This window comes from Pelodiscus sinensis, chromosome 25, assembly GCF_049634645.1.
Source record: "Pelodiscus sinensis isolate JC-2024 chromosome 25, ASM4963464v1, whole genome shotgun sequence".
Classification (NCBI taxonomy): domain Eukaryota; kingdom Metazoa; phylum Chordata; order Testudines; family Trionychidae; genus Pelodiscus; species Pelodiscus sinensis.
In genome coordinates this window covers 15,065,480-15,091,033 of record NC_134735.1, presented here as the reverse complement: position 1 = coordinate 15,091,033, position 25,554 = coordinate 15,065,480, and positions in this window count along the sequence as shown.

The window sequence follows — 25,554 nt, the reverse complement described above, 5'->3', positions numbered from 1 at the left end:
ATTAAATCACGGAGGAATTTCTAAGTAATTGCACATTCTCTCTACAGTAAAATGAAATTAATTCATTATTATTTGTAGTGTTGTGAAAAATGCCAAAAGAAATTAACAATGATTGATCAGACACTTATTGCGAAGCATAACCAAGATTTCCCATTCCTCCCTTGAGAACACAACCAAAACAACTGTATGTGGGTATTTCATGGCTGGTCATAAGTAGATTAAAAGGAAGTCGAAATGAAAATAAGTAGAAATGAAAACCAGTCAGTTGGCTGGTTTAAAAGACTCTTGGGTGGATGATACAGATGAGTCAGACCTGAAATTGTTATTGTCTCTTCTTCAATGCTTAGCCAGACAGTCTGGCCCTTGCAATTTCCTGAGAGTCCAACACTGGAAAAGACTTGATGAACCTTCTAGTCTGCTTCTGGGTCATCTCCACTCCACGGGTGGTGGAATTTTGTCCCAGATGTTACAAGCCACATTCGCTGGAATGTTTGTTGCGTCCTTGTGACATGGTCGAAAAGCCTAAGACATCAGCCATGGACAATGGACCCAGTAGTCTGTAGACCTGAACAGCCATAAACATTTGCATTACAGATAAAGTCAGTCCACTTTATGCCCAATAATACAACATTGACATTTTGTGTGGAAAGCCTCCAGCCTTGTCCAGGCTGCACAGCGGCATGTCCTTGTTTCCCAGCCATGCAATAGTATGGAAAGGAGACAGCTCGAATAAATTCTGAACTTGGTTGTCATACTAAGATGAGGCTGATTCCATATCCATTGTCAGCAGCCAACAGCAGATGCTGTGATGCCAATCAAAAGGAGAATGTGTGAGAACTAGAGGAGCTGGTAAGTAGTGAACCCAGACAGCAAAAACTGGAAACTGATTTGACAGTTTCAATGCTCAAAGAGATTGGGTCACGGGCGTACCTGCTCCTGGATTTAGCAGTTTTGTCTTTGACCATGAAATATGGAGCATACTGACTCCTCCTCCGTATGCTGGAGTGCCTCAGGAAACCTGTCAAGGCTCTGTACCAAAAGAACAGTGTCCTAGCCTCTCCTTGTCTGGAAATGGGTGACAGGGGAGGGATCACATGAGGATTACAAGGTATGTTCCCTCCCTCTGTTGGCAGACAGGATACTGGGTGAGATGGACCTTTGGTCTGACCCAGTCTGCCATTCTTATGATCTTATGTTCTCAACATAAGGGCTGGGAGGGAGAAATCACCGGTCTCAGTGCCTATGGAGCTTAGGGAATACTGCTTGACGAAATCCATTGACTGACACAGACACTGATCAAAAAGGCGCTGACAAGCATCCCTGACAAACATGGGCAGTGGTTCCACTATGAAGCTGGCTAATCAAGTCCAACAGAATGGTACAGACATTAATGACAAAGACACCCATGCACCGTCCATGACACAGTTCTACTGAATTGATGCAGCCTGACAATCCACATACGTTATGTGCAGAGGCTTCCTGAGCTCACAATGTATCCCCAAGAAGCTCCTGCATGTAGCCTGTGTTTATTGTGACCTAATGATAATTCAAGCTGCCGCTTGTCCTTTGGAGAAACAGCCATGTGAACCACAGGTTCCCCTTGACAGAGGAAGGTACATGTGTAATGACTATCACAAGCAGTTGCATCCCAGGTCTCTGGGAACGAAGGCTGTGGAGCACTGCAGTTTGGGCTAATCCACAAAGGCAGCTTAAGCACAGCTCTGTAATGCCTAACTTGCAGGCCGGCTGCTGCCCAGTGGTATCCCCAGCCCCAAGGCAGGCACCCAGGCTCCCTGTGCAGGTGCCTATGGCTCAGATCCACAAAAGCCAGCATGCAGACATGTCTACCTAAGACAGCCAATAGGAAACATCAAGGGAAGCGGAGTCAGGTACTTCTCTCTGACTGGGATGTGAACCTCTCCTGGAGTGGGGCACCTAAGTTCTTCCCCACAAAAAATGGCGAAGGAGGAGATGGTGATGCCCCTCTCCCATCGGTTACGGCTCTCAGCCAGGCTAGACGAGACCCAGTTCCAAACCACCTTGCACTGGTTATATAAGCAGGACAACAAGGAGAGATCTAGAGAGCCCTTCCCAGCATAACCCAGACACCAAGGGTTGGGGCACTGGGCATGAAGAGCCATAGTCAGATCTCTTCTTGGTTGCCCAAGTGTCCTGACTGAGGTAGCTGTGCTTGTTCTCCCTGGCAGATTTTTAGGCACCAAGGAGACTTTACCAGTGGAAATTGCAGCACCCAAAGACTTTACAGGGTTAGGGGAAGCTGAGCAGGGGTTTTGAGGATCTAAATATGGGCTTTAGTCTATGGATGTTAAATATTAATCAACTAGTTGACTATCTGATAAGCAAATGCTTATTGGATAGTTTTTTCACTAGTCAACTAGTCGATACTGCCCCCCCTTGCTGCGTCTATGAGATAGAGGGGAAAGGGGTACTTCAAAGTGGCGTTTCAAAGGGGCAGCTGCCACACAGCTGATAAGTGGATCAGCTGTGCAGTGGCTGCTCCTTTAAAATGCTGCCTCTGCACGATTCAAAGGGGCAGCTGTGGAGCCCAGGGTCAGCTGATCCTGGGTTCTGGGGAAATGCCGCAGGGAGCCCAGGGTCAGCTGGGAGTCCCAGCTCCATGGCAGCTGCCCCTTTGAAATGCATGGAGGTGACGTTTTAAAGGGGCAGCTGTCCTGGAGCCTGGGGTCAGCTGGGGACTCCCAGCTGCTCTCAGGTTCCAGGGAAGTGCTGTGGGGAGCCCAGTATCAGCTGGGGACTCCCCAGCTGGCCACAGGCTCCATGGCTTTGAAATGTACAAGAGCCCACGCTGGGGACTCTTGTGCTTTTCAAAGCAGACACGTCACATGCAGCACAAAGTCAGTGGGACGTCCTGCTGGCCCCGGGCTGTACGCGGAGTTCTAGTCAGATGGAAATTCCGACTAGTTGACTAGTTAATTAACCACATTTTAACATCCTCACTTTAGACTCTGAAAGTGGCATTTAGATGCTTAGATCCCATTGCTGATCTAGCCCTTTGGCTACGTCTACACTGGCCCCTTTTCCGGAAGGGGCATGTTAATTTCACCTATCGTAGTAGGGAAATCTGCGGGGGATTTAAATATCCCCGCGGCATTTAAATAAAAATGTCCGCCGCTTTTTTCCGGCTTTTAAAAAAGCCGGAAAAGAGCGTCTACACTGGCCCCGATCCTCTGGAAAAAGCGCCTTTTTTCCGGAGGCTCTTATTCCTACTTTGAAGTAGGAATAAGAGCCTCCGGAAAAGGGTGCTTTTTCCGGAGGATCGGGGCCAGTGTAGACGCTCTTTTCCGGCTTTTTTAAAAGCCGGAAAAAAGCGGCGGACATTTTTATTTAAATGCCGCGGGGGATATTTAAATCCCCCGCGGATTTCCCTACTACGATAGGTGAAATTAACATGCCCCTTCCGGAAAAGGGGCCAGTGTAGACGAGCCCTTTGAGTCTAGCATAACAGGCCTCTCCTCACAGCTGGCCACTAGGCATGGCACTAGTCAGAGAATGGCTCAGGACTGCAGTCAGCTCTTCCCACTAGCGGAGCCAACTCCCACAGCCAGAAGGGGAGGAGCACACTCTGTAACCAGGGAGCTGCCTGGCCCCATTACTGTCTTACCTGAGGGCCTGGCAATCCCTGATCTATTTGTCCCCTCAGCTCCCTTCTGAGGCAGGGCAGTGTCAGTAGCCCCTATTGGGGAACTGCACCACAGAGGGGCCAAGGTATTTAGGTACTTAACGACGAAAATGGATCTCTAGCAAGATTTTCAGAAGTACTTAAATGGGAGTTAGATACCAGACTCGGGCTATCTGACTAGATACCTGGAGAAATCTTGCCCAGCCCGAGTTGCCTAAGGTCATAGGGCACATCTACACTGCAGCATTATTTTGAAATAACAAGGTGAGCGAAATAACAAGCATGTTATTTCAAAATAATTTTGAAATAACGGGCTTCTTCCGAAACCTGCAACCCTTATTTCATGAGGACTAATGCCTGTTTCGAAACTGCTATTTCAAAAGAGGGTGCGTGTAAACAGCGCAGCTGTGCTTACTTCAGAATAAGTGGCCTCCAGGGATTCTCACAGCTGCCCTGGCGGCCACTCTGTCCACACTCATCAGAACTCTATAGTTCCCCTTCCCCTGCAGCCCTTAAAGTTGCAGCCACAGGGGAAAGGGCTTGCAGCACAAGGAAAGCCCTGCTAGCCCTGTGCCACACCAGCAGCCTTCACAGCTTTCACTTCTGCCCTGAACGACCCCCGTGCTCCCACCAAGGCCTCCATGGCTGCAAGGGAGCCAGCAGCCAGCTCCCAAGCCCAGGGGCAGAAAAGGAGGCCCCCTCCTGGTTTGGTGCGGAGATCCAGGATCTCATTGATGCCACTCCCACCACTCTCTTCCCCCCTTTCTAGAGGCCATCCTTCTGGGGGTAAGGTTGTCGCTTTTTTGTTTTAAAGGCACCGTAGCTCTGAATTTTATCACTCACTAAATCTTTCCCATAACTCCCAAGAATACTGAGTATCACTTAGTGCCAGACACCTGATACATCTTGATTATTTTTGTAGTGCAGTAGGGTGCATGGTGCTTATCGGAGAGGGAAGGAAGTGGGAGCAGCTTCAGCTCACATTTACACCAGGGTAAATCTGGAGTAATTCCAGGAGTCACTTGGATTTACACCAGTGTAACTGAGCAGAATGTAGTGGGTGTTTGGTGCTCATACAAGTTTAGGAGGAAGGGGGGGTCGTATGTTTAAGGCACGATGTTGGAATGCAGCAAATTTCCTCTCTGATGCTGGGGCAGATGCCAAATCTTTCTCCACTTTCCCCCACCCTTTGTCTCATGTGGCACAGACTGGAAGGGCACAGACTGTCTCTAGCTGTGAGTTAGTCCAGTGTCTAGCACAATGAACCTATAGCAGCAACTCTAATGCAAATAATAAAGATGCAAGGGCGATGGATGAGTGCAAAGCATTCCTAGAGGACGAGTCTCCCCACCCTTTCCCCCATTTAAAAACCTCCCTTCCTTTATTTTTCTTTGTTCAATGGGGCAAAGTGATTGAAATAGGCCTGATTCCTCCTAGCATTTCACAGAAACTTTGGTGGCACTGGATATAAAGTGCCCTATGATAATGAAAGCACTTGGTATGCAGCAAGGTGGCATGGCACTCAAGCTGATTCATTGGTTCTTATGGAAAGCAGCACATGGACAGGACTTTTATTGGAATTCCGGTAATTAATGTGCCTTAAATCTGAGTCCCGGCCAGATCAACATCAGCGCTCGGGAGTCTCCTCTTACATAGTTATTAGAGCTTGACTGGGGCTGTGAAATAACAAGAAGAGTTTGGGGGCTGGAACTGTTTGAAAGGGCTAAGGAATTTCCCACAATGCTCCAGGGACCTCACAACAGTCTGAAATATATTGCTCTTGCCAATTTGAGTAACAGCGAAGGTCCATCTAGCTCAATAGCCTGTCTGTGAAAACGGCCAGAGCCAACCACTTCAACAAATTGTGTAAGAAACCTGAAATGGCCAATTACAGCACAGCTTGCCCATGGAAGATGCATGTTCCATGATTATGTTGCTACTGTAGGTGGGTTCATGTCCCATAAGGCTTTCGTGTATGACCATGGTCAAATCTCTCAGTTCCCTGCCTGCAAGGTGTGGACAATAACCCCCCCTTACTTAGCAAGTATTGCGAGGGAATGAATTACAGATTGTGAGGCGGGTTGGGCAGGAATGGTGGTCCCATGCTGAGAGAATTTCTGGGATTTCAGAAAATGTTTTCATCCCAAAATTGGGACAAAATGTCAAAATTTCAAATTTGCACAAACTGGCATGCTGAAAAAATGGTTTGGACCAATTGAAATATTTTGTTTCAATAATTTGAAAAGGTTTTGTTTCCATTTCCACTTTTATTTCTTTTTTATGTGTAGGTTTAATATACAGGATTTTTTCAACAATTATAAAACCACTTTTAACATTATTTCAAGTCAGTAAATTAGTCAAAACTGATTTTCTCCCTTAACCACTTTGTCTCAACAAATCAGCATTTTTGGCCCAAAAAAAGTTAAAAAAAATCCCAGCCAGTTGTAATTGTGAGCTGTTATGCAGGGTGTACCAGATACATATCTGAAACAGACAGAGAAGTATGTATATAGGAAAATCCTTTTTTTGAGGGGGGGAAGAGTGCACAAAGTCCAATAGTACATTATTACCCACCCATAGATGGGGGGGATGGGTTGTGGCTGAGGCACGTCTGTAACCAGTGATACTGGCCAGGGATACTCCTCTACTCTTGCATGGAGCTGGGCCAGAACTCATAACCATGTTTCCTCAAGAACATCTGCTAAGACCATCTCCGGGAGTAGCACAGCCAAGTTTGGTACCATGGGAACTGTTCTCTGTTACATTTGGAGGCCATGTTTGGATTCCCATGGCAGTCAGGGGTTGGACAAAGCTGAAGAGCACTGCAAAGCTAATAAAAATCATCAAAGCAAAGCTGTCAACAAGCTGGCATCATTTGCATATGTTTCCAGATGCCAAGCAGCAAAGTGACTTCATTAGCTCATTTGGGCTCCTCAGCACTGTGAGATGCGCAATGGCATTTCTCGCTTTGTTTAACAGGGAGGCTGTTTTAATGAATGAGCAATCTGGAGGTGGCTTGCACCACCACATTCGATAATGTTCTACTCTACTGCCCGCCACACCAGCAGAGGCGGCCTGCTGCAGAGTCACCGGTGCCAGGAGGTTGCTCGGTGACCATCAGAATGGCTTGCTGGAATGGCGGTGCTGTAGGCGGGGTACGAATCCCTGCAGCAGTGCGCTTTCACAGACCTGGCTCCATGGGGTGATTGAGAGCCTTGGAGCCACTCAGCAATCCCCATCCCTGCCCCCTTCCATCCACTGTTTGTGTTCAACTCTGTGGTAGTTTTATTAGAAGAATCCATCAGGGGATGGTTTGCAGCTGTGACCCTGCCATTGTCCAAACGATACTGCATCAGCCTGCTGTGGTCTGGCTTGTTCGTTGTATCCCTGGCCACAAGCACCTAATGCCACTCATTGCATGTCTTCATACTTTCTCTTCAGGGCCAAATGCCTGGGGATTCTTGTGCTCTCTGAGGCAGACAGAGCCACTGAAAACCATGCGGCAGTGTTGCTGTCGCACCCACATTGCATGTTAATGGGACAATTGCCCTTTTCCAAGCAGCGATCTTCAGCTGTGGAGGATAAGAGGAACTCCAGGCCAGACTAGTGTGCGACGTAGAGGTTAGCCTGAGCAGTGAAGGTCTGGCTTTCCCATAGCTCAGGAGTATTCAGGTCCAGGCTTTTGGTTGGGGCCATAGGAACTAGCAACAAAATCCAGATCACAGTCCCAACCTCCACTACCTCTTAGTGGTGATAAAATCATCCCCCTATGGACTTCTAAGCTGTTGTTAGCTTCAGGTTTCAACTGGGTCTTTCTTGAAGCTCTGAAATGGTCAGAATAAGGGTACGGCTACACTGTGGTTTTTATCAGAAGAGGTATGCAAATAGCACTTGCATTTGCATACCTTCTTCCGGTTTTTTTCCAGAAGAGGCTTTTCCACCATTTGGCCCCATCACGGAAAAATGTCAGGAAAAAAAACCTTTTTCGAAAGCCCCTGTAAATCTCGTTTTACAAGGAATAAGGGGGCTTTTGAAAGAGGGTTTTTTTCTGCCTTTTGGCCCCATGTTGACAGGGCCAAATGGTGGAAAAGCCTTTTCTGGAAAAAAAAAATGGAAGAAGATATGCAAATGTGAGCACTATTTGCATACCTTTTCAAAAAAAAAAAAAAAAAAAAAAAAAAACAGTGTAGCCGTATCCTAAGTGAAATTCATCCCTAAGCAGAGAATCAAGGCATGAACCCTCCATCACTTAAGTTCTGCTGAATAAGATTTAAGAAGGACTTAAGCTCTTGCCTGTTATATTCATTCAGGTGGATTGTATGGGCCCAAAGAGTGAAAGGTGTTAACACTCAATGAGTGATAGAAATGTAGCCGTGTTAGTCTGGTGTAGCTGAAAAAAAAACCAGGACTATGTAGCACTTTAAAGACTAACAAGATGGTTTATTAGGTGATGAGCTTTCGTGGGCCAGACCCACTTCCTTTGATCTGAGGAACTGGGTCTGGCCCATGAAAGCTCATCACCTAATAAACCATCTTGCTAGTCTTTAAAGTGCTACATAGTCCTGTTTTTTGTTTCAACACTAAGTGAGGTTAGTGTTAAATGTGTAAAGGCTAAAGGTTCAGAATACAGTATCAAGAGATCATCTCAGCCTGCTTAATGCTGTGACAAACACTCCCATTAAATAAACATTTTATTAAAGAATACAGGAAAGAGAAAAAAAAGTTAAAGCATTTGAAATGAAAAATATTAGGTGGAGCTTCCATTTTAACAACAGCCCTTTTTCTTTTTTCCTCTGAGCGTTTTTAGCAGGAAAAGTCCTGAGGCCAGGGCCTGCACCACAAACTCACCTCAATAGAGCTACACAGCTCAGGGGTGTGAAAAATCCACCCGTGCAGCTGCGCTGCTGTAGCTTTGAAAGTGTGGACCTCCCCTTACTTGACAGTCTCTTAGGGTATGTCTAGACTGCATCTCTTTGTCGGCAGAGGGATGCAGATTAGGCAGGTCGACATTGCAAATGAGGCAGGGATTTAAATATCCCATGCCTAATTTGCATAAAAATGGCTTCCACGTTTTGCCGACTCAGCACTTTGTCAGCAAAAAGCAGCAGTCTAGAGGGGGATCTGTCGAGAAAGAAAGCCTTTTTCGACAGATCCCTTATGCCTCCTGCAAGGAGGTTTGGCTCCTAGGCAGTGGGGGACAGGGCATTCTGTGCTCTGCACCTCCCTGAGCACCAGCAACCATGACTGATGAGAACTACAGGGATGGTGCCTCTAGGCAAGAGCAGCACGCAGAGCCAGGAGCCAGGCCTGCCAGCTGCTTGAGTCCCGATGCACTGCTCACCGGGAGCTCCCCAAGGTACGTCCATGCCCCATCCCTGACCGGCAACCCTTGCCCCCAGCCCTGAGCCCCTCAAGCCAAGAGCTCCTCCCTGTACTCCAAAACCCATATCCTGAGCCCAACTTCAAAGCTCCCCCTCCCCCAGCTGGAGCCCTCATCTGCTCCTGCACCCCAGCCCCCAATCAGGCCACTAACTTAAGTGCTCGCCTTTTAAGCGTGCACATTGGAAAATGTTGGCCTCAGGATTTGTCAAGCTCCTAAACAGCGGTGGGCAACCTAGGCTAGTGAGTGGGCCACACGAGTGGCCCTCCTTCTTCTCAGAGAGCCACGAGATTGTCGGAAGCAAGATGGTCTCCCAGAGCCGAGCAGTTTTGCTAGCGGTGTTTGCGTATCTAGAATTGGGGGGGGGGGTGCTGATCGGAGACGGAGGGAATGCACGTGGGCAATGGCAAACAAAATGTCTCATAGAATCCTGATGGGCCCATGCACAGCAGGCCCCAGGCCCCCTCCACCGTTCCAAAGTGTGTTAACATCAGAGTGAACAGCAGCTTCCAGCTGCTCTCCCGAGTCCCATTCTCAGGCCAGAATCCCACAGCTCTGGATGCATTTGTTGGTTTCATGTCAATTACTGTTTCAAACCCCTTTTCTGTGTCACTCTCCAAGGGAGACTTCCCCAGCGAACACCCCTGCTCACTCAATCACTCCAAACTCCATCAGCATTTAGCCATAGGCAGAGAGTTAGTCCTGCCTATTGGCATGTCAGTTTAGCAGCTCCCCTACGGGCGTCGAGTTCCCAAGGAAATTCCCACTGGAGTTTTTAAGCAGGAGGGAGGGTGGGAGCTGGAAAAAGTTAACAAAAGTGACTGTGGCTTCATCCTCTCGATGCTCAGCTTTGCTGACATAGGCCCTGCATTGCCTGAAGCCAAACCATTCTTTAAATCAGTGGTGCTCAACCTTTTTTAATTCGCGACCCCCAGGGACATGTTTTGTTGAGCAAAAAAAAACGGCCCCTGAAGCTCCCCTCACCCCTGCAGCATGTAAGTCGGGCATTGAGCTGGGAAAACAAAATGGCAGCTGGCACAGTGCTGCAATCCGCCAGGAAGACAGCCACAACCCGTGGGAGGACCACGACCGCTGCTTTAAATGAGCAATTCATAAGGAGCATGCATAAGAATTGTCAACAAAGGGGGAGGGGCAAGTCACTACATCAGCTTAACCTATCACTGGCTTCTTCTTTTTAATTCAGATTCCAGGCCTGTGTGTCCCCTGAGGATCTGCAGGGGGTGTTGTTGGATACAATATACAGAAGGGATGTACAGGGCTGAAATTAGATTGGCTCTTGGCTATTGTATTTGGGGAGCATATTCTTCAAAGAGAACAGACAAAAACTGGCTCAACTGTGCACAGAAAGAAGAGGTCTTGAGAAGAGCAACTTGGGACAATAGCTGACTCAGGTACACCTCTGTCTAGTGTAGGGGTGGGCAATAATTTTTGATGGGGGGGACACTCCGAGAATTTGGAAAGTGGTCGAGGGCTGCACTCTTCCATGATATTAATAGAGGAGGTGCAGGGTCTGGGCTGGAGGTTGGGTGCAGAAGGGAGCTTGGGGTAAGGGAGGGAGGTTGGATGAAGAAGGCAGTTGTGACCTGTGGCACTGGACTGAAGTGCAGGGGATTGGATTGTGACCTAGGGCAAGGAATTGGGATATAGGAGGGGTTGCAGGGATTTTGGCTGTGAGATTGGATAGGAGGGGACTGATCTGGGGCAGGGAATTGGGGTGCTTGATCTGGGAAGAAATATGGTACAGGAGGAGTACAGAAGATTTGGGTTTGTGGAATAGGGGATAGGAGTGGGGGGCAGAGGCTTGGGGAAGGGAAGGCCTGGGATGCCAGAGGCAGGCTCTGGCCAGAAGACTTACCAGCCAGCAGCCCATCCCAAATCAGCCTCACTGACTGCCAGTGTTTCCTCTAAGCTCTGCAGCAACCCAGCTTCACAGGTGATTAATCAGTCCCGCCCAGTCAGTCAGCTCCCTGCAAGGATCCCTGAGCCTCTGACTGGTTGGGGCTTGTGAAGCTGTGCTGCTGTGTAGCTTAGAGAGAACACTGCTTGCCCCACCCCCCGCACAGGTAGCAGCCATGTGCTCTGGAGCCCCTTGTGCTTTGTGGCTGCCTGTTATTGAAACAGGAAGCTCCCATTGGCTGGTTTCTGGCCAGAAACCAGTCAATGGGATTGTGCTGGGGGCAGGAGCAGCTCCTAAAGCTTTCCCACCTCCACCCCGTACTCACAGTTTTTAAAGAAAAACCACCTCGCAGCCAAGTTTCTGAGCAGCGTGCAGCTGTGGCGAGGCCGGCGGGACAGATCCAGTGGCTTGGCGGGCTGGATCCGGCTCACGGACTGTATTTTGCCCAGGCCTGGTCTAGTGGCAAACCAGGGAAATGAAACCAGTTTTCCCAAGTCATAGATTCATCTCTACTTCCCTATTTAGTTCTACATAGGGACGACTCTCCAGATCGCTACATTCAGCACCTTGCACAATGGGCCACTGGAGCATCATAGTACAGATTTTGGTGGTCGCTCTTCAGGACTGTCGCCGTCATTGCATATTGACTTCATCGCAAGTGCATCATGAGGAAAATGTCTGGAGGAGGTTTTAATCACCCCTGGGAAATAGCAAAGGCAGTAAGGGAGAAATGCGGAGGAAAAAGAGGAGACGATGTCTCCAGTATGTTCTTTTTTCTCCGATACCTTCTGCATGAGACGCAGTGAAAGATGAGCAGTGGCAGCCCTTGACCGTGCAGTCGCTGAGGACGGCTGTCGTTTATTCCATCTAAGTCAATATAGCAGGATATGCCATTCAAGAGATCAGTTCAATATCCCAGCCAGCTGTATCATTAGCATCAACTGCAGTCAATATCTGGGAGGAACCTCAGCGCATTTTCATCAGTGCCAGTTAATGCCTGGGAAAGCACAACCATGTGATCATCAGTGCAGGTCAATGCTATTGTTCTGCTGCCATGCTAGTTAGTATGTTGGGAATATTATGGGCATCACAGCAGGTCACTGTCCATGACCCAGGGAGTGGCCAAAACCTCCATCTCTTTGAGGCTGTCAGTCATCCACTGGGGTTGCCATGATGCAGGTTCCAATACAAGTGAAGGTGCACGTGGCTAGGAATGGCCAAAGCCTAGGTAAAGCCCCCAGCACTTTGAAGAAAGCACTTTCACCTTGCTCTACACTCTCAATAGAGGAGTCTCCGCCACTCCCCGATATTCTGACGGGGCGTTGGCAATGCTTGGTGCCCAGGCTGAGGACTAGCAATGCCAGGGTTGCTGTAAGTCACGATATAAGGGCTGCAAAGCCGTGCACAGGGAGTGCAGCTCTGGAATAGCAGGGTGTGCGAGAGGTCAGGAGAAAGGTTTCAGCAAAGCTCCGCATGGTGCACAGGCCTGGAGCAGCTGGGAGTGCCAGAGGTGAGGGACATGCATTAGCAGAGCTGTGCATGGAGCCCAAGGCTGCACTATCAGGTAGTTTGACACATTCAAGGGTGCAACCCACACCAGTGAGGAACTGTCACTATGTGCCTTGTAATCCCTGAGCGTATGTTATGTCTACACTGCCACCCTAGTTCAAACTAGGGTGGCTAATGTAGTCATTCGAACTTGCAAATGAAGCCCGGAATTTAAATATCCTGGGCTTTATTTGCATGTTCCCAGGCGCCACTATTTTTAAATGCTCAGTAGTTCAAACTACTTGCCTGCAGCTACTCACGGCACAGGCTAGGTAGTTCGAATTAAGGCTCCTAATTCGAACTACCGTTACTCCTCCTGCAATGAGCACCTGTGGGTTAGGCCGCTTGGGCTCATCAAGTCTGGTTCCAGAAGCCTGCCTCCAGCACACTAGGCCACTCTCATCTCTGTCACCATCACCATACATGGGGTGACCCAGACACACTCGCATTCCCAGTATCTTTGTCATTTTGAATGGGTTCCCCATCCCCACACCCCCCAATGATGCCACTGATCAGTGTTAGAAATGTAGCCGTGTTAGTCTGATGTAGCTGAAACAAAATACAGGACTATGTAGCACTTTAAAGACTAATAAGATGGTTTATTAGATGATGAGCTTTCGTGGGTCAGTGCTACATAGTCCTGTATTTTGTTTCACTGATCAGTGTGCTGTTGCTGTCTATTGCCGTCTCGCACAACTTCTTTTACACACATGTTGTGGCACTGGTGAGTTGGGACACTGGTCAGGCTGGCTGACACTTGCTACCAGATGCCAGCGAGCCCGTTGGCCTTTTCCACTGGCTTCCTGAGTGCAAGACTGGACTGGAACAGGGAGAGCTGCATTTCCTGAGTCTCTCCTGAAGAGTTCTTCTGAACTGTGCCGTGTTGTGCAAAGCAGAAAGGGAAACCATGAGCTTGTTCCCACTAGTGACCCATTTCGCCACAAAGAGCATTTGTCAGAGCAGCAAAGGAGGCCGGGTCGCTTGTGCCACGATGCGGTGGAACCACGGTCCCAAGTGAAAGGCAGGCACTGGGGAAGTCTGGGCCACACTGTCTGGTTCTGGACATTCCTTCCAAAAGTGCAGGGTGGGGGAAGAGAGACTAGCGGGACCTGAATTTCTGGTCTTCATTGGCTGAGTGTGATGACGACAGGCGCCAACACGGCAGCTAAGTAAAGATTCTCCTTGAGTGTGTGACATACAGCACCAGAGCTCTTAACACTGGGAGGAGAGCTAATGATTCCTAACGAAAACATGCATTTCGCAGAGGCCAGGAGTGGCCAGCCCCTTCCTTACCAGGGCTATATTTAACTGCAGTCCAGTGCTCTTTTTTAAACCAACTATTAATATTTTATGCCCATCTCCAGGGCAAGGAATTAGCTTCATTCTCCAGGCTGGACCTTAATATCTGACTTGCCATTTTTATTGCTCATCAAAATGCTTTATAGGGATTGCTGTGAAATCTGGAGGTGCTTTGGCTACGTGCCTCACAGCTTGTGGGCTTCTGCCTGTTCCGGTCCCTTTACAATGCAAGGGGCTGTGCTACTCATCAGTCTTACCCAGATGAGAGGAGAAGCTTGAGAGCTGGGCCCCAGTGCACTGGGAGTTCTACACGCAGGTAATCAAATAGAGTCCCTGCCCCCTGCCACTCACAGTCTAACTGGACAAGGCAGAGAGAGGGTGCAGAATGTGCACTGACTTAGCAAAGACCAGGGCTGCCCCATGCACTCACGAAGGGAGTCGCACAGGAATCACCTCCCTGCAGAAGGCCAGTATGTACTGGGAGTGACAGCTGCATTCAGCTGTGTCTCCTGACAGAGCTCAGCCTGCTTTCGCCAGAGATTCACAGATTCCAAAGCCACTGTGACAATCTAGTCTTACCCCCTGCATGAGGCAGGCTGGGGAACCTCCCCCAGATAATTCCTCCAGCAGGTCGTTTAGGCAAACATGCCAGTGATGGGGAACCCACCAGAGCCCTTGGTTAATTGTTCTGATGGTTAATTACTCTGACAATTAAAAAGCCACTTTATTTCCATGGGGGTACAGGTATCTGAATCTGCCAAGGGGTCATTGCAGTGGGCTCTGTTTTCTGCTGAACTAACCAACCAAATGCAAATAGACAATGATTAACCTGGAATCCTTCATTATATTCCGCTAAATGATGTATCCAGTGTTGCTCAGGAGGGGGTCAGGATGCAGGCTGCCCTGGGGAGAGAGGACTACCCCAGCCTCTCTCACTGCTGCAGTTTGGGGCCCAGTGAGAAGCACCTCCCCATGGCCACTGCAGCTCCAGTGGGAACAGCTAGGGGAGGGGTGCATGTCCCCAGGCTGGCTGAGGCAGGTTCAGAGTTGTCTGCTCCCCAGCCAAAGTGAGGAATGCAGAAAACTGTGCACTTTCCCCTCACTCCCTAATGAAGGGGAACAGCCAGCAATGTGAACACTCTATGAATGAGGGGGCTTCGGGACTGGGACAGTCCCTGACAGGGGGAGGGTACCCCCAGCCAGCCCCTTCCACCTGCCTGGTGATTCTGTCTTTGCATGGATTTAAGAGAAGCAATCCCATTTCAGTCGCAGCCCATTTCCCCAGCACAACCAAACCCTGACCTTGCTTTCAGTTAGGATAGGAGGAAGCTGCCTGCCAAATTTGGTGGTTCTAGCTCTTATTGTTTAGAGGGAGTTCTAGAACAGACAGACAGACAGACAAACTCTGTCAAATAAATAGTTCATAGAGGTGACATTGATACTTACCAAATCCGGTACTTCCACCTCCTTCCGTCCTGCTGTGATCAGGGACATTTGTTTTCGTCAGGGGCTATTTCTGTGATGGATGGAATTGAGAGACATGAGAGGTGGGTGTCAGTCTCGAGTGCAGCCTCTGGAGTGGTGACAGCTGTGCTTCTAAATGTTCCTATCTTGGCGACACTTCTGCATCACCCTGCAGTTCTGAGGGCTGATTAATAACTGCCAGGCTACCTCTGCCGAAGAGCCATGTTCGAGCCCAGGCCTCCAGCTTTTAATCAATATCCCTTGCCCCCAGAATTATTTAGATAGAAAGAAAGAGCTGTGGATTCCAGCCCTTCGCCTCCAGGAATCCAGATCCAAATAGCTGGGCCTGAGCTGCCATGGAATGAAACCTTGCAGAAAGGGCTCCATGCTCCCCGAGCTGCCTCAGCGGCTGAGAGGCACTAGTGAGGCAGGTCTTCAAAGGGGCTCTGGGAAGTCCTTGCTTTCAACCCCTGGCTGAAGTGTGAAATAAACTTTCTTTCCCTGTTGCTGCAATTTTCTCTTTTCCGTTCCCGCCTGTCTCTTTTGCCTTAGCTCTAATATTTAAGTATCAGGGTGTAGTCTCTCCTGGGGTGCTAGATACCCTGCCTTGCTCAGGCTAGATCCACAACCGTGTGGGGCCTGGGAGGGGAATGTCTCTCATAGCTTTTCGCCTGGTGCTCAGCACCCTCACCCGGGACATGGGAGGTGAGTGTTCAACTCCTGCCTCTGGGGCTCCTTCAGTCTCTCCCACTGAAGCTGCTCCACTTTGTATTCATCGAGCAGGGACTGGGACGTGGCTATCCCATGTGACTGCCCTGACCACGGCTTCATCAGCTCATTCCCCCTCTCTTGCACGGCCCCAGTGAAGAGTCAATTATTTCACACGCAATAGAACAGCCTCCGCAGGGGAGACAGTGAGCCTCTCCTCAGAAAGTTCACCGGCCTGGGCAGAGGCGCTCCCTTGGGATAGAAAAGACTCAGATCCCTGCTCCAGGTCAGGCCAAGTGGGGCCTTGATAACAGAGCTCAGTGGCGCCCAAAGGTTGGACGTAGGTCCCTGAAGTGGCGGTTAGATTCCTAGACTCTATGGGTCTAGCCCCCAGTTCAGTGGCTGTTCTATTATTAGCTCTAATTATACAGAGTGGAAGAGGCAATTAACTGAGATTCCTACTAGCTTCCAGTCAGCTGATGAAATGAGACCTAATGAACCCCATTAACCTGCTTCATACCCTTCAAAGGAAAGTTTGCTTCAAAAAAATCACTTTCAAATCCAGCCCTTGCCACAGGGCCTCTTGAACATTTTTGTGTAGGCTCAGACACATCACAAGTGGGACACTGGTAATAACTCACTGTCAGTATTTAAAACTAACCCTATGAATCCTTAAGTGATTTACTGGTGCTGCAGGAAACTTGTCTGAACACAATCAATGCACCGTCACAAAGCACGAGGGCAGCCCAGAATTTAGTGTGTGTAAATATAGGTTCCATGGATCATTCACAAGTTGTTTTACTGGGCAAGAGCCTCCTTCCCTCTTAATACATTGAATAGAGAAAATTTTGTATGAATGTTAATAACCAAAGGAATCGAAGGGAACTGGGAATTCAGGGCTAGATTTTTAAAGGCATATAGGTGCCTAAAGATGCAGATAGGGAGATATGCAAAAGTACCTTGGTGCCTAATCCCCAAAGATAGCCAAAGGGACTTAGGGCCCCACTTCCTTTAGGTTTCTGTGACATGCCCATGGTTCATGATTTGCTCAAGGATATGTAGGAAGAGTGTAGGGGAACTAAGACTTATACCCACATCTCCTGAGCTCTATGAGGTTAACCATAGCCACATAGTCTCCATGCAGATGGGGTGATACGTGGGCCAGCACAGAAGAGAACGTCTGATGTTTCTTTCCTTGTGCTGCTCTGCTCCTTGTTGTACCAAATAAAAGCAAGCAGGATCTTATGAGGGGGATAAGGCAAAAAGCCACATTTATTGTAAAGATAATAATAAAAAATAAAGAAAAGATAGAAGCAAACAACGTTGTTTAACTACTTATTCCTAACACTACTTAACCCTTATACACTTATATATATATATATATATATATATATATAACCATTCATTCATACATCCATTCATTCAAGTTCTGTGTATAGTTACCAGCCTGGAAGTTGCTTGTGACAGGATACTGGCCAGGTACTCTGTACACAAGTGATGGTAGTGGGGAGCGAAGTCCTGATCAGATGCGCATCTGAAGCTCCTGGTGGGCTGGCAGCAGAACCTTGGACTCTGATTCCATAGTTTTTTAGTCCAGTTCTTATAGGAATTTCTTCCTATGCCAGTCTATGGAAATTGCTGTATCATGCTGATGTCTCCAGGGTGGCTGCCAGGTGCTCATCAGTGATCTCATCGGGTGGACCTCCAGTTTCTCCACTTGACACCTTTTGGTTGCACTGGCACCTGACGCCTTCTTCAGCCCTTTGTTGCTGTATTCTCAGGCTGGCACCTCTTAGAACCATTCACTCATCATCCAAGCACTCTCTCTCTCTCTCTCTTACATACATTCCTTAATGTTTCCCATACAATGTTTTTGTATAATAATAACTTTACATATATCAGTGTTGTAGTTACAAAAAGTTTCTGGTAATAATAACTTTACATATATCAGAGTTGTAGTTACAGAAAGTTTCTGGGTGGTATTGCTTAAAACATTCTCTGAGTGCTGAATAAAGTTACAATGTTTTAAAGAGAACAGGCCTCAATTAAGTAACAATGCCCTTAAGTCAATTACAGGGCTTGGCTCCCATAGCAGAGTTAATGGCTTGACAATGCATTGTTACAATGTATCTCTGCAATGTCAATTTCAAGCAGCCCCTTGCACAAGCTTGAGCATGCCCTGGAGCACAGAGGGGGGGGGGGCTGTTTCTGGTTACATAGGATTATATTTTTAACAGTTCTAAGTTATATTACCTAATACATTATTTTCTAAAGGGGGCAATAATAATAATAAATCTAAACATTTAACAATCTTAACAAATAATAATAAGTAAGAAGAATTAATAATAAATCTAAATACTTTAAGTTGTGGGGAACAAATTATGGGGAGTCACTTCCATTTGGGGGAATCACATTTTTAATACATTAATATGTTACCCCTACATCCTGACTGAAGACAAAGCTGGCTCTGCGTCTGGAGCTGAAGAAAGAAACTCAGGAAGAATTTCTGAGCCAGGAAGATCCATTCATCCTTCTTTGTATCTGTTCTCCAAAGAGCGGAGACTCCAGGGTGCAGGTTCACTCTTCAGTGAGAACGTTATAACCAAAGCTGGGCTGGAAGACGGGGACTCATGGCTCAACGACATGCATGGCTTTCACAGCCCTAGAGCCCTACAGCAGCTGTCAGTCCTTCCTCGTTTTCAGCCATGTCCTTGTACTAGCAGTGCCCCTTTCTAATATGCGCTGAACACTAGCTGGCCCATTAAATAAAATACATGTCCTCTTCCTTCCTTCTGTCCTTGCCAGGGACAGACGAGCTGGCATGGATCAAGAGTCAGCAAGAAAGAACTCTCATGCGGTTCAGCCACCAAGATGCATCATGTGATAGAGGAGAAACATTCTGTGCACGCTCTGTCATGGAAACTTTACCTTTGTTCTTGCCTGTGATGTTGTACACGCATATTATTAGTATCTTCATCTAGTTTCCTCCTCCATCCATACTCTGCCTTACATGCCACATGGCCACTTTCATTCCAGAGGTTCCCAATACGTTGACAAGCTAGTATTCAGAACGGCTCTGAAATGCAGCCACCTCTGCAGGAGAGGAAATTGTCACCAAAATGTAAAGCAATGGCACCTGTAGTAGGAAAAGAGCCTGAGATCAAGGCCCTCGTATCAGAGCCTGGGGCTTCGGCTACAGTAGTGGTCAAAGCTTTGCTAATGGAAAGCAAAGACTGCAAGAGATGGCTGTAAGAAGGAATCAAGCGCTGCCTGTACTGTACAGTGCCTATTGCTATTGATCATGCCTGGTTTATTTCATTCCCTCCTCGCACCCAACTGCAGCCACATTCATCATTTCAATGTCAACTGCTTTTCAAAGTCCCCCGGGGCCTGGTTTTGTCTTTGACATGAACCCGTCTCTTGCAGGGCCCCACATGCCTGAGGCAGCACTGAGTTAATGCGGTTCTAGCATAGTTAACAGCACCCACTGGAGTGATATTGGATGTGCTGTACTTCGTATCTGGAAGTTGTCCTCTACTGTACTAATGCAGAGGTCTCCTGGCCCTGCACACATCCCTCAGCAGCCCCCGCCACCACCAGTGCCATCCCACCAGCCCCTCTAGAAATGAGGAGGAGAAACACTGTTAGGCTGTGTCTACACTGGCATGAATTTCCGGAACTGCTTAAAACGGAATACTATTCCGTTTTTCCGGAAAAGGAGCATCTACATTGGCAGGCTGCTTTTCCGGAAAAGCCCTTTTTCCGGAAAAGTGTCTGTGGCCAATGTAGACGCGCTTTTCCGGAAACGAGCCCCAATCGCCATTTTCGCGATCGGGGCTTTTTTCCAGAAAAGACTACTGGGCTGTCTACACTGGCCCTTTTCCGGAACAGTGTTCCGGAATAAGGACTTATGCCCGAGCGGGAGCAGAATAGTTTTTCCGGAATAGCAGCTGATTTTGTACAGTAGAGCATCGTTGCTTTTCCGGAAATTCAAGGGCCAGTATAGACAGCTCACAGCTTATTCCAGAAAAGCGGCTGATTTTCTGGAATAAGTGACCCAGTGTAGACACAGCCTTATAGTAGCAGGAGCTTATACCTTTTCCTGCAACCCATCACATGACATCACTGGCCCACATGATCATAGACTCACAGAACTCTAGAACTGGAAGGGACTTCAAAAGGTCAAGTCCCCTGCCCTCACAGCAGGACCGAGCACCATCTGGATCGTCCCTGGCAGGTGTCTGTCTAACCTGCTCTTAAATATCTCCAGTGATTGAGATTCCACGACTCCCCTAGGCAATTTATTCCAGAGTTTAACCACCCTGACAGTTAGGAACTTTTTCCTAATGTCCAACCTAAACCTCCCTTGCTGCAATTTAAGCCCATTGCTTCTTATCCTACCCTCAGAGGCAAAGGAGAATACTTTTTCTCCCTCCTCATAACACTTTTTTAGGTACTTGAAAACAGCTATCATGTCCCCTTCCGGTCTTCTTTTTTCTAAACTAAACAAGCCCAGATCTTTCAGTCTTCCCTCATAGGTCATGTTCTCTAGACCTTTAATCATTTTTGTTGCTCTTCTCTGGACCTTCTCCAATTTTTCCACATCTTTTTTGAAATGCGGTGCCCAGAACTAGGCCTCCAGTTGAGGCCTAACCAGCGCAGAGCAGAGCGAAAGAATGACTTCTCGTGTCTTGCTCACAACACTCCCGTTAATGCATCCCAGAATCATGGTTGCATGGGGTTTTTTTTCAACAGTGTCACACTATTGGTTCATATTTAGCTTGTGGTTCACTGTGATCCCTAAGTTCCATCCTGCAGTACTCCTTCCTAGACAGTCACTTCCCATTCTGTATGTGTGAAACTGATGGACAGGTCTGAGAATGTGGTTTTTATGATAACGTGTAAACTACATAAAGAATCCAACTCCTGAATTGGCCTAAGTGTGGGAGGAGTGGCAGGGCCTCCACAGACCAGATCAACCTGCTTGGCGAGCCGGATCCAGCCCGCAGAGACCCTTTTGCCCACCCCTGTGCTAGACTGTTCATTGTTTTTTAAGTTTTTCCAGTTGCAGACTAACTTGTCTACCCCGCCGAAGTAAGACCATAGTCTGTGATCAATGTTCTTTCTAATCTTTTCCATCCAGGTGCAGAATAATGTATATGTGCACCAAGGCATGTGTGAATGTGCACCACCAATAGAAACACAAAACTAGCTGTGGGCTCTCTGCTACTCAGCTGGGTGGCATTTGAATGTCTCCTGAGTGGATGCACAAGTCCACAGCTTTCAGGGAACACCGCCTGTGACTGGGACTGGCCCAGAATCTCTCTCACTCCCACATCCCTGCAGCTGAAAACAAGAGCAAGAAAACAGAAGCAATGGCACCGCAGGGAACAAATCCATTGTCCTGCTACAAATGTTGGTGTTGCATGAAATGGTTCCATTTGATCAAGCATCAGGTGAAGTCCTGGCCCAGTTGCAGTCAGTGACTCCATTAGAGCCAGGATTTCATCCAAGAGGTTTGCCAGGGGTTCCGAGGCCCAGAGCTGTCTGAGGATGAGGCCTGATAGGAAAGCTCGCTGCATATGTCGAATCCTGCACTAGGCAACGTTCTAGAAGCGGACAAGGGAGCTGGTTTTCCATTCTCCAAGCTGGCGTAGCGCCGTTTGTTGCATGGCAGGTTCTCCACCTTTTTCTGTCTGAGCCACTCTCTTCCACCCACCAAGCAATAAAAACTCCATGGTCCATCTGTGCCACGATAGCTGGCTGTTCTGCAGATAAAGTCCGTAATCTTTAGTCAGTAGATTAAAAGCTGTATGAAAATGACACTTGACAATGACACATACTATAACATAAAACATACCATTTTTGTTCTAATTTGGGTGAAACTTGTTGCTGGCCAAGCTGGGTCAAGCAGGCTGGGACAATTTTTATTGTGGTTGTGCTGCTGATGGAAACCACGTGCTTGGTATTTGTTGTTTGTTGTTACTGCTGCAAGCAGGGGGGTCGGCAGCACCCTAGAGCTCATCGTTCCAGCACCACAGGCCAGGGTGGCCAGCTGAGTTGAGGCAGGAAGCGGGGAGGGATGCTCCCTCCCTGAACTCTGCTGAGCGGGGCTAATGTTGAAGCTAAAGCCCCAGTTTATTTTGGCAGCCCCCCGAAACTTGTTGGGGGAAGGGTGCAGAACCCCAGCTGAGAATTGCTGTTATGTGGGACAAGGCATCAGGAAACCTGTGATCTCTTTCCAGCTTTGACATTAACTTCCTATGAGTCCTGGAACTAGTCCTTTTGCCATTCTGTGCCTTGGTTTCTCTCATTGTGCTGCTTACCCACCCCCCTCCACCCAGCACGCAGCACTCTGAGGTCCGAGGCCAAGCCTTTTAAAAGTCACTAGTGATGTGGAGTGTCCCCAATTCAGATGCCTAGCTCGAGAGTTCGTTTTCAGAAAGCTCTGAGTACCCACCCTATGCAAGTCAGGTGCCTTAAGGTGTCTCTAGTTGGGCACCCCAGGGGCTAATGGATGGAAAACTGATATAATTAGTGCCTCCATGGAGAGATGGTCTTTCTTATTGGAACCTGAGTTGTGCTCAGTGCATTCACCCTGTGATACCTGAAGCAGAATGATGAAGTTCCAAGAGCATCCTTGAAGCTCATTCTTCCATTATAGCAGCTGTTGGTGCTGTTTGGAAAGCCCATAAAAATGGCTTAGGGAAAAGGTCCTTTTTACATTTTTTGAATGGAAAATGTTGGCACGTTCATGCGAAAAGAAATGGAAATGGCTCTTTGTATTTTAGTTTGAAGCACCATTTTGAGATGAAAAGTTTCATTTCAAGACATTTCTCCTTTTGAGTTTTTCACTGGGCAAATGAAACAATGTGATCGAAATCAGCCTCAGTTTTGACAAAGACATTTTCCAAATGGGAACATGTTTCATGTGAAAAAATTCCAGCGAGCTCTAATCTCCTGCTGTTCAACGCTGCTATTTTCAAGGGATGGACCATGGGGCTTGCCTGCCTTTTGTGAAGAATTTGCCAGGGCTGCGCTTTCACATTTAAAGGATCCTAGACAAATATAAGGTGAAATGACGTTCATAAAGAAAGAAAAAGAGTTTCAAATGAATCCTTCTTTTGCTGCTGCTTGCACCTCAATTGCAACCTCTTCAAAGTTTCTCCTCTCATGAAAATGAATCATTAGCGTTCAGATAAGTGATGCTTGAGCCTTTGATTAATATTACTGGGGAGCGCTTACGCATGATTGAAGTGAGATAACACAATAAAGGGAAGGGGACTTTGCACCATTATTATGGAGAGTAAGTGCTACTACAAACCTGAGAGCTGAAGCAATTTGTCTAATGTAATAAATGCTTCCCCGGGTGGAAATGTGTTGAATTAGACTTCAAGATGTCAGGCTTCAGTGTTCAAAAGATTCCAAGCTTTACAGGGTGCATTGTGACTGTGAGCCTAATATAGCAAAATGCTGGAAGGTAACACTTCCCCACCGAGCAGGGGGTGGCAGGACTGACTACGTGTTTGTTAGTGGCTGATGTTCTTAAGACTCGTGTCAGCAAAGTCATAAGAGCAGACGAACGTAGCTAAATGAAGCTAGAGCTAGGAAGTGTAAGCTCACGGTTACTGTACTTGACTGTGCTGTGAGGGTGGGGCTCTGTCCCCGTAAGGCACATGATCTAGTCAGTGAGCCAGTGAGCTGGTCAAAACGTTTCAGACAAAGCTTGAGCCCTGCAAATTCTGCGCCACCGAAACACTTCACTAACTCCGGGCTAATTTGCCAAAAACTTTCAGTTCATAAAAAAAATCTGAAACCCCCCCAAAATGTTTCATTGTGACATTTTTCAAAACAAAGCATGTTGATTTTTCAATTTGAAATCTTGAATTTTAGTTCCATTGTATTTTTAAGGATAACTTTGGGCCTTAAGCAAACAATTTTTGGCTTTTTCAGTTCACCCAATTTTTTAAAATGATTTCTGATCAATCCAAAATGATTTTTTTTAATTTTTCAATTTAGCCCAGCCCAAAAACTCAGCTGCTGACCTAGCTCTATTAAGAGCATGTGTTATCCTGCTGAAGTTAATGAAGCCATTGATGGGCTTAAAGTTAATTTTGTGTTCCATGAATTGAGGCTTTAAAATCTATGAGCTTGTCTGCCTGGAGAAACTGACTGGAATAAGCCATTGCAGATCAAATTACTCTGGAATAGCTTCCTGCATAGAGACTATTCTGCAATGAAAGTGACTTTATTCTGGACTAATTGGTGCACTTCCAAAACGGAGTAATCATTCTGGAATTAAATCACATTTATTTCAGAAGAGAGTATCCAAATGTGGAACTATTTTGGTCAATTTTCCTCTGCAGACAAACCCTTTGTCTCAGCTCCTACACTGGCAGAAAAGATAATATGCTTTTGGCTGCAAAGAGATGTTGTGAGGATACATTCATTAATATATATGAGATGGGTATTGTCTTTCTGGGTGCCCTATAAAAACATAGCTAAGGAGTAGATATAGAGCACATGGGAACCACCTATTTGTGTTCTAAATTGTGCTCATTTTGTTGTACTAATGATATTTTAAAGGAGTAGCAGCATCTGGTAACATTTTCCAAAATAAGCTGTTAAATGTGCAGCGTGAAATTAAGAATACTATCCATTATATTTAATAACCAGACCATGATACATTATCAAAGTCAGGTTTCCTTCTGAACTTGAAATTCAATCCAAAGGCATTGAGGTGTGTGAAATGTCTAGCAGGCTCACTCCACTTCTGTCCAAGCTTCAGAAGAAGTTGGATCAATTTTTTTGCCAAATTCCTTCAAGGCATGTGGTTGACAGGGAATGACGTGTGGTTACAGCTGGGTGAAGATATAGTTACTCAATAGTTTTGCACATGAGCTGCATGCGGCCGGGTTTGCTATTCTGTTTGTCTTCCAAGAATTTGTGCATGTTGGCACTTGAATTGTGCATTTTTCTCAGCCTGATTTCACTGCATCTGGGAGTTATCTGGCCTATGTCTACACAGCAACATTATTTTGAAATAACTTAGTCCGCATCTACACAGCAGGCAGTTATTTCAAAATAATGTTGAAATACTGTCATGCTGGAGGACTGCTTACTCAGACTCCTGCGACTCTCATTGTACGAGAAGTAAGGGAAGTTGGAGGAAGAGTCCCATATTTCAGAATAAGTGCTGTGTAGATGCTCCCAATTTCAATTTCAAAATAGGCTATAGTAATAGAGATGTAGTCATGTTAGTCTAGTCTAGCTGAAACAAAAAACAGGACTATGTAGCACTTTAAAGACTAACAAGATGGTTTATTAGGCGATGAGCTTTCGAAGTGGGTCTGGCCCACAAGAGCTCATCACCTAATAAACCATCTTGTTAGTCTTTAAAGTGCTACATAGTCCTGTTTTTTGTTTCAAAATAGGCTATGCAAGTGATGTAACTCAATTTGCATAGCTTCTTTTGAGTTAAACCCTGCTGTGTAGCTGCATCTATGCAGTCTTCTGGTATTTCTGTTCCCGAAGGGTAGAAACACTATGCTGGCCCACGAAAGCTCATCATCTAAT